Consider the following 9,127-nt stretch of genomic DNA (forward strand, 5'->3'; position numbering starts at 1 on the left):
AAATTATATCTTAAAATAGTCTGTAAACCGAATGGACTAGACATATGACCCTCGAAATGGTTCTTAAACTAAATGAACCAGTCATATGTATCACGAACTGATCTTAAAGCACTCTGAACCGGTCTGAAACAACCCCGAACCGGTCATCCAAGGGTCCGAACCGGTTCTGAATCTTATGAACCGGGTCAAATATGAACAAAAATTCATTAAAACCCTATAACCGTATGCCAAAACCCCTATATTTTCTTATATTTAAGAAAAACAGGGTCTTAGCATCTCGGAACCGGCCAAAAACGGCTCTGAACCAGTCCCGAAAAAAGGGTTGGGTCAGTCCCTGATCCGGTTCAGGCCAAATAGTGCCTGGACCCTTCTGGATCCGGGTCAGACCCGGGGTTATCCGGACCCGGTATGGTCTGGATCCGGGTTAGACCCGGTACAGACCGGATCCGGGTCAGACCCGGTACAATCCGGATCCGGGTCAGACCCGGTACTCATTGGATCCGGGTCTAACCCGGCTCGTATTGGATCCGGGCCGAACCCGGTAATAACCGAATCCGGGTCGGACCCGGTAACCGCTGGATCCGGGTATGACCCGGGGTTTACCTTATCCGGGTCGGACCCGAGCGGGTCCCCACCCGAATCCCTGATCCGATCCGAATCACCTTATGGATTGGATTCGGGTGGGCGGGTCCGGTTCAGAAAATGAACCCGACCCGAAAAAACAAAATGATAAGGGTCGAATTAGGGTTTTCTGAACCCTATTTCGCCCTTTTTCAAAAATTGCAGAGTGTTGCCGCCGCATGCCAGCGATCAACGCCGGCGCCTGTCGGCGACCAATGCCGTCGTTCGATGGCGCTACTTCTCCGGCAAAAGCGTCCATCCGCCGGCCAAATCTGATGCCGCAGAAGATTTTAGAAATCCGGCGACTCAAAAGTCACCGGCGACGACTCCCACAGCTTTCTAATGGTGGATGAAGAAGTAGACGTCGGCGGGAGACCTTGCCGACAGGAAAAACCCTAAAAAAAAAACTGAGGTAAGTATTTTTTTTTTTTAATCTGTCGCCCAACGGCGACAGTCGCCGGTGCCGGCGTCAGTGACCAGCAGCAGGGTCACCCCACGGTGACCTGCGTTGCTGGTCAAACCGGAGCACAGCCCGCAGCGGAAGCGGGGTGTGGGCCCTTAACGCAATGTGGGGATTCGGCAGGGGTTTTTCCGGCGAAGTCGAAATCGACTTCCCACATCGGAGTGGTGGCCCTGCAAAAACAGACAACAAAAACACGCAGGGCGTACCTGAGGCGGCCATTGAAGGAGTTGTGCTTGCCGGAGAGGAGGTTTCCTTCAACTTAGCCGGTATGCAGCCACCAAGAGCGCAGGCCTCCGAATGCTACCGGTAAGTCGACCTTTTTCCCCTCTATAATTTCTGTATTGCACTGCTTGAAAGGGTTGCTCATGAGACCCTTTTATAAACACAAAATGGGAACGGTTGAGTAACCGTTCCCTCTGATTTCAGGTTTAACGGAAGGAACGCATTCATGTGGGGAAGCGTTACCCACATCGTGGGTAACCACCACCAACGTGGTGGTTTAACCCAACAATAACCTTACAAGGCTCTTTGTGGTCCATTTGCAATTCCAAGTTTGTGGCCTTGTAAAACATTCATTTGTTCCGCGCCCCAGTGTTACGAGTGTCTAAGTGAGTTTATATGTACAAGGCCATTTACAATAGTAAAATGTCATTTTTACCTCCTAACGCAAGGGAACCCACAACTTTGCTTTTTATAGCATCAGGAATGTAGGTCTATTTATGGACTTTCAGAACAGGCACAAAAAAACTGTAAGAAACTCCATTTTGGAGCACCTTGGAAATAATCTATCAGGAAGGTATTCACAGAAAATTTACAGTGGCTTGGCTGTACAGAAGGGAAAAAGAGAGACAACATGGGAAGCTACAAGAACTAAAACCTGCAACTGTACAAAAGAGAAGTCGGAATCAACATCTATATACACCTCTAATGGCTTGATCAGTAGGGTGGCAGGTGCGCCTAGGAAGATTGAATAGCATCAGGTATAATGGCCACTGTTACAACAAAATACTAGCTGCTGATTGGAAGGCCGTAAGGATTAGTGATGGAAATGGCCGATGTTTTGCCAATGCATTGTGACTTGTCTACCATGGGAAGCTCCGAGGTCTCAGCTTCATCTAGATGATCTGATTTAACAGCTGCATCTCCAAAAGAAATCGCCCCCCTCACTACCTTTGTGTTCAACATGCACAATCTGCCCAATTATGTAACTTGGCTTGCTTGGCAGGTTTTCCACAAACAGGGCAACCGACTCTGATGAAAGGAAATAATTGGAGCAGTTTCTGTTAATTGCTTAATAGTGCCCTCCAGAATTGAGAACAAAAGCAGCAATCCCTTGGAATTCCAAGGGACGGAAAGAAATCTTATCCATGTTTGGCTGTTACAGATAAATATTGTCAATACACTGACTATTAGTACATGGAAACAATTAGCATCTCAAGAAGCAGCATATAATTGACCTGTTTCTCAAGCTTGAGCTTTGCAAATAAACTTTTAACCAATTCATTTTTCCCTTCCAGCTCTTCCAAGAGATGTCCTTCTGCAGCTTCAGATTTGGAACACCGCTCTTGAAGCTCAGAACGATGCCGCGAAAGGTAACCCACTTTGTCAGCAAGAACTCGAATACAGATGTGAAACTCTGCACCAACACCATCCTCACTCTCGTCGACAGGGCTGAAATAAAATCAGAAAAAAGCAAAAAAGAATCATTAGCAGAATGTCATTGTACAAGTTAGAACATGACACCGTTGCCAAAAAGCTGCAAAAGTCCCTCTTGTGATCAATGAATTGGTAGAAGACATCAACGCTTAATGTGCTTCCCCAGCTCATTCTACCAACCATAAATTTTGAAACCCAATGCCACCAAAGAGGGGCTACTTTGCTAGAACACCTGAACCAAATCAGTGGTTGGTATATACTTGGTACCATTCAGAAAAATGATTGCACCTGAATGAAATTAGGGGTTGGTATCGACTTGGTACCATTCAAAAATACTATCACAGGAGTGAAACATTCAAAGAGAAGTTTATTCAGGTAAAAGTGGCCTACATATCATGTTCAGGTAGTAAAGTAAATAATAGTGCATCTATGAGAATGCAAGAGCTACTCAGTTTCTCAAACGGAAGGAGGTTTAAATAAAAATTGTTCATGTGTTCAATCCTCATACAGTATGAAAACAAAAGAAGGTGGCATGGAGAAACAGAAGACTTTGAAAAGAGGAAAAAAGACAAGATTACACAAATGAAAAGATGCAATAGAAGATTACAAGGGACTACAAAATCACAAGGGCTTGCAAGGCACATTTCATTTGGAATCTGTGGACCTTGATCATATCATGATAACAGGAAAAATGATTTTTTAATCAGCAACCAAGTTTGAAAATTAATAGCCACTACAATTTGCAACCATGTATAAGGGTAGGAAACATTTTTTTCCCTAAATCTCCTATTCTAATGTTTTTGTTAATTCCTAAAACGCCCCTTCCCTTTACAAGCATCAGCAAGAGAACACAGGCTTGAAAAGATGCAATAGAAGATTACAAGGGACTACAAAATCACAAGGGCTTGCAAGACACGTTTCATTTGGAATCCGTGGACCTTGATCATATCATGATAACAAGAAAAATCATTTTTTAATCAGCAACCAAGTTTGAAAAATAATAGCCACTACAGTTTGCAACCATGTATAAGGGTAGGAAACATTTTTTTCCCCCAAATCTCCTATTCTAATGTTTTTGTTAATTCCTAAAACGCCCCTGCCCTTTACAAGCATCAGCAAAAGAACACAGGCTTGATTTAAGGTTCTACTGTTTAATGATGAGAAGGCATGTCAGGGATCCAAGGTGAGGAAAAAATGCCCACGTGCATACTTGATGGGTAGACCAAAATTATCCATGCTACAGGACTATGGCAACATTGTGCAATGCATACAAACCAAAGAATTTGAGATTTATTGAAAATAATTTTGAAAACACTTTGAATTTGCAAATGATTTTAAATTTGAAATTAAAATTCATTTTCCAAAATAGTTTTGAATTTACTTTTGAAAATAAAACAAAAATGGAAAATAAATTTCGAAAATCACTTGAAAATACTTGGAAATTAAAAATATTTTGAAAATGGAAAATATTCAAATGATGTAATTTTATCCTAAGTGATGAATGCATTATTTTATAAAAAGTTTTGAAGGAATTTGACTGAAGTTTATTTGAAATTTATATTAAAAGAGAATTTTATGCTTTTATAGAATTAAAACAAGATTAAATTTTCATATATTCATGACTATAGCCACAAATATATTTTGAATTAATCTTTATTTGAATTCTAATAAAGAAAATAAATTTTGTGCCTTTATAAAATTAAAACAAGATTAATTTTTATATATTCATGACTATGGCCACAAATATACTTTGAATTAATCTTTGTTTAAATTCTAATAAAGGAAGAAAAGAGAAATTGATTTTAAAAATTGATGATTTTTTAAAAATGACCTAAAAGTGTAGGTTAAATTTTATTTAATAATGAATAATAATTCTAAGCATTATTCATATTCTGACTATGCCCATAAATACAAACTTTACTTACTTTTATTTATCCTCTATTAAATGGTGCACGTGTCATTCGTGTTTCACCATGGTGTATATAAAATAAAAATAAAATGACATGAAACAGTTTATCATGGAAATTAAATTTAAACTGCATAAAGTAAAAATTCTCATTAATTGAATTATTATAACCCTTGAATTAATTACAATAATTGAAAAAAAAAAATCTTACAAAATGAGAAAACTTGTTAGAAATAAATGTAGGTTTTTATGATTTTTTTTCAATTATTGAAAAAATGAAGAAAATATCCAAAATTAGCATTTTATATCCTAAAAAAATAAAACTAAAAATTAAACAAAATAAATGCATATGATGCATGATTTTGCAAAAGCATTTAAAATTATATTTTGGAGTTTTAAAATATCTAAATTCATTTTAAAACTTGAGTTTCAAATAAATTTATCTTTGAAATTGAGGATTTTATGAAAATGTATTGAAAATGATTGAAATACAAAGCAAATAAACTCTAAAATATATTTAAGATGAAGCTAAGGCATTCTAAGTTGGTAAAAATCATTTTCAATTTATGAAATATACGAATTGCATTTGAAAATTGATTTAAAAAAGTTAAAATGCCCAATTTAACAAGAACAATGATTTTTATCAAACAAGTTTTGAAAAATGCAATGGATGAAGGGTTAAATGACCATATAAATTTATTAAAATAGATATGAAGACTCTTAACAACCTTTAAAACACTTTAAAACTGAAAAATATAAGAAAAAATTAAAGAAAAATCCGCATTAAGGCTTTTTATCCAATTAAAACAGAATTTTGTAAAACCAGGATTTAACAAGCAGACCTGTCAGAGCTTTTTGGGTAAATAGAGGTCTAAAACAACTTAAATGAAGCTCAAAATGACTCCATAGATTCATGACACATCAGAAAAATATTTCTCTTTTACAGAACTTCAAAATTATTTTTAAAACTTGAGATATGATTAAAACACTAGAGAATTAATTTTAGAAACAGGGAATCGGATTTTAGCAGACAAGTTTCTATAATTTTAGTATTTCAATGGCTAAACCGACTCAATTTCTCCAAATTTGTGGAATCAATTGCTCAATTCAACCAGAAAATGACTCCAATTTATAAAAATGGAAAATCAATCCTGGTTTGGAAATGGTGACTTCGAAAAGTCACTGTTCTATATCAGGAAATGGTCCTGTTACAGAACTTGAAGTTCTGTAACCAGTCCCGATTTTTAGCAGAATTGAAAAATCAAATAAACATGAAAGTTTATGAAATTTAACATGGATAAACTAGACACAAAATAAAGAAAAATCCTTTTTACAGATTTTGAAAATGATGTTTTATTATATAGAGCTAATCTAAACAAAATGAGACAAGATTTAAGTAATGATTAATGAGGCAAAATGGTAGGGTTCTAATTTTAGATCAGAATCAAATATGAAATGTCTATAGAAATTGACACAAAATTACAGAGGTAAACTAGACATGTCAAGGAGAATAATCCTTTTTACAAATCTTAAAAATGATCTCTCATTTGGGAGATCCGATCCAATCAAATTGATCCAAAACCTGTAAAAGCCTGACAAAGAAAAATAATAGGATTTTGATTTTTTATCTAAATGATCAGTGAAAAGAAAATAAAAATTTATGAAAATTGGCATTCATAAACTAGATATTTTAAGGAGACTTTTTTTTATAAATCTAGAAAATGATCTCTCATTAGGGAGATATGATTGCAAAAAATCGATCCTGTGTTTGAGCAATGCTTGGGATTGCAAACTGACATGTTCTCAGTTTTAAATGCAAAAGAAATAGAAATACACAATCACTACAAGAAAAACGTGGAGTAGTGACGGACATGTGCGACGAATTTTTTTCGTCGCAAATGTGCAATGGATTAGCGAGAGAAAACTATCCATCGCTAACATTCAAAATATTTATAAAATTAGCGACAAAAATATCTCCCTCGTAATTTTGTCACTAATGAGCGATGAATTTTTTACGTCGCCAACCACTACAAGAAAAATGCTAATTAGCGACGAAATTAGCAAGGGAATTATTTCGTAGCTAATCTGACGCTAATTAGCGAGGGAATTTCTTTTGCACCGTCCCATCTAAGGCACAAAAATTTCCTTCTCTCCCCATTCGAAATTTAAACTGATGACTTCTCGAATGATGACGACTTCATGGCAGAGGAACGCGAGGAAGAAGATGAAGAAGAAGAGCCCATCCTTGATGCCAACGAGCGTCTCGTGGCTGCCCTCCTCAGCAATTGCTATGTTCTTCACCACGACGATCACGTTGGCGCCTCTGATCGTGGAGAGGTGGTGGGCGATGGTGACAGTTGACTTGCTCACCATCACTCTGTCTAGTGCCTCCTGGACTACGCGCTCTGACTCCGTGTCCAGCGCGGAGGTGGCCTCGTTGAGGAAGAGGGTCTTGGGGTCCTTGATGATGGTGATCCTTTGCTTCTGCCCGTCAGAGAACTGGACGCCGCGCTCGCCTATGCGGGTGTCGTAGCCCCGTGGGAGCGTTGAGATCAACCGGTGAGCATTCGCTGCCTCTGTGGCGGTGATAATCTTGTCTTCAGAGACGAAGTCGTGCTTGCCATAGGCGATGTTGGCGCAGATGGTGTCGTTAAGGAAGACGGGCTTCTGGCTTACCAACCACTGCGTTGTGCAGAACCGGAGAGCGCACCAGAAAGTGCATCGAAGAGCATGCTGAAGAGTGCACTGGAGAGCATGCTGGTTCTATGCAAAAGACCCCGCAGTGGCAGGTCAGGCTGCTCGGGTGCAACACATGTGTGGTGCGGTACAAGTCCGGCCTATTGCTGCCAGAATACTGCCCGACAGAGAGCAATTTAAAATTTGTTTTTTTAAAAAAAAATTAGCGGCGGATTAGCGAAGGATAATATCTGTCGCTAATTTAAAATAGCGTCAGACTCACGACGGATATTATCCATCGCTAATTTAAAATAGCGATGGATCATGTCCGTCGTTAATCTGTCGCAAATTAGCGACGGAAGTAGCGACAGATAAGTTCTATCACTAATTAGCAACCAGGATTATGCGACGGACGCTATCCATCGTTAATCTGTCGCCAATCCATCGCTAAACTGTTTAGCGATGAATTAGCGACGGATAGCATTCATCGCTAATCCACATTTTTCTTGTATTGCATAGAAATTGCTGACATTTCACAGAGATGAATTAGACATGCAGATGAAGAAGATACTTTTTACATATCTCAAAAATGATAACCCATTAGGGAGATCTGACTCTGACAAAATGGGCTAAAATCTGAGCCATCAAAATGACACAGTGTGATAGGGTCATGGTTTCTGACCAAAATCAAGCATGAAAACACCATAGAAATTGCTAAAATCTGGCATTAACAAGCTAGATTCAATGGCAGAGACAACACTTTTTATGGATCGAAGAAATCATCTTTGGTTAGGGAGAAATCACTTCGGGAAGTTGGTGTTATTTCGAGTCAAAATCGGACAAAGTAAAATGATAGGGTCCGAATCCCGATTTTTAAAAGGAGACAAATCAACTCAGATTGATCTGATTTTTTGTGGTGATCCCGAAAATACATGAATGAAGATGTAATAAAAAATTAGATTAAAATGATGCCTAATTATATACGAATTGATAGAATTAAAATTAGACTAGAATTAAAAATATTATCTAAACATGATTGAATGGGATAGAACCTCATAATGAATTGATCTAATGATCAAACATGAGATCTATCATTTCAGATCATGGATGATGATGATGATAAAAATGATGCAAAAATAGAATTAAAACATCTAAAAATAAAATTGAAAGCATTGGGGCATAAATTGAATTTGATTTAGCCCATTGAATATGAGATTTGATTTATTGAAGATCAAATCTCATAATTCTAGTGGCTAGAATGAAAATGCACAAATCAAATAGCAATTCAAAAGCATAAAATGAAAATTAACATGGAACTAAGGTAGATCTAGATTGCTATTTTAGAAAGAAATTGAAAGAAAAGAAAAGATCTAACTACAAAAATTAAAAATTATAAAAGAAAAGAAAGAGAAAAAAAATCAAAAGAGGGAAGAAGGGGCTTACCTTTGGGCTGAAGAGGGGAGCTTCTTCTCCCTATTTGGAGTCAATCCCAAGGAGGAAGGAAGGAGAGAGAGAGGGAGAAGAGGAGAGAAAGAGAGAATTCTTCTTTTTTGGGGATTCTCTCAATTTCTCAAATTTTTCAAGTTATGGAAAAGAGACCTCCAAGGGGTCTTATTTATAGTTTGAAGTGAAGGTATTTTGGGTATCAAAATATTGGAAAATATCTCCCATGGTTGGTGCCAACTCCATGTAGGTATTTCCATTTTTTTAAGTGGGCAAAAGTTGGCACTTTGTCAAAACTTTGACACATGGCACCCCTTTGCAAGTGGGTGCCCATGTGGGTCTTTTTGAAAATTTCTAAATGG

Source organism: Nuphar pumila, chromosome 6, assembly GCF_984573655.1.
Source record: "Nuphar pumila chromosome 6, dmNupPumi1.hap1.1, whole genome shotgun sequence".
Classification (NCBI taxonomy): domain Eukaryota; kingdom Viridiplantae; phylum Streptophyta; class Magnoliopsida; order Nymphaeales; family Nymphaeaceae; genus Nuphar; species Nuphar pumila.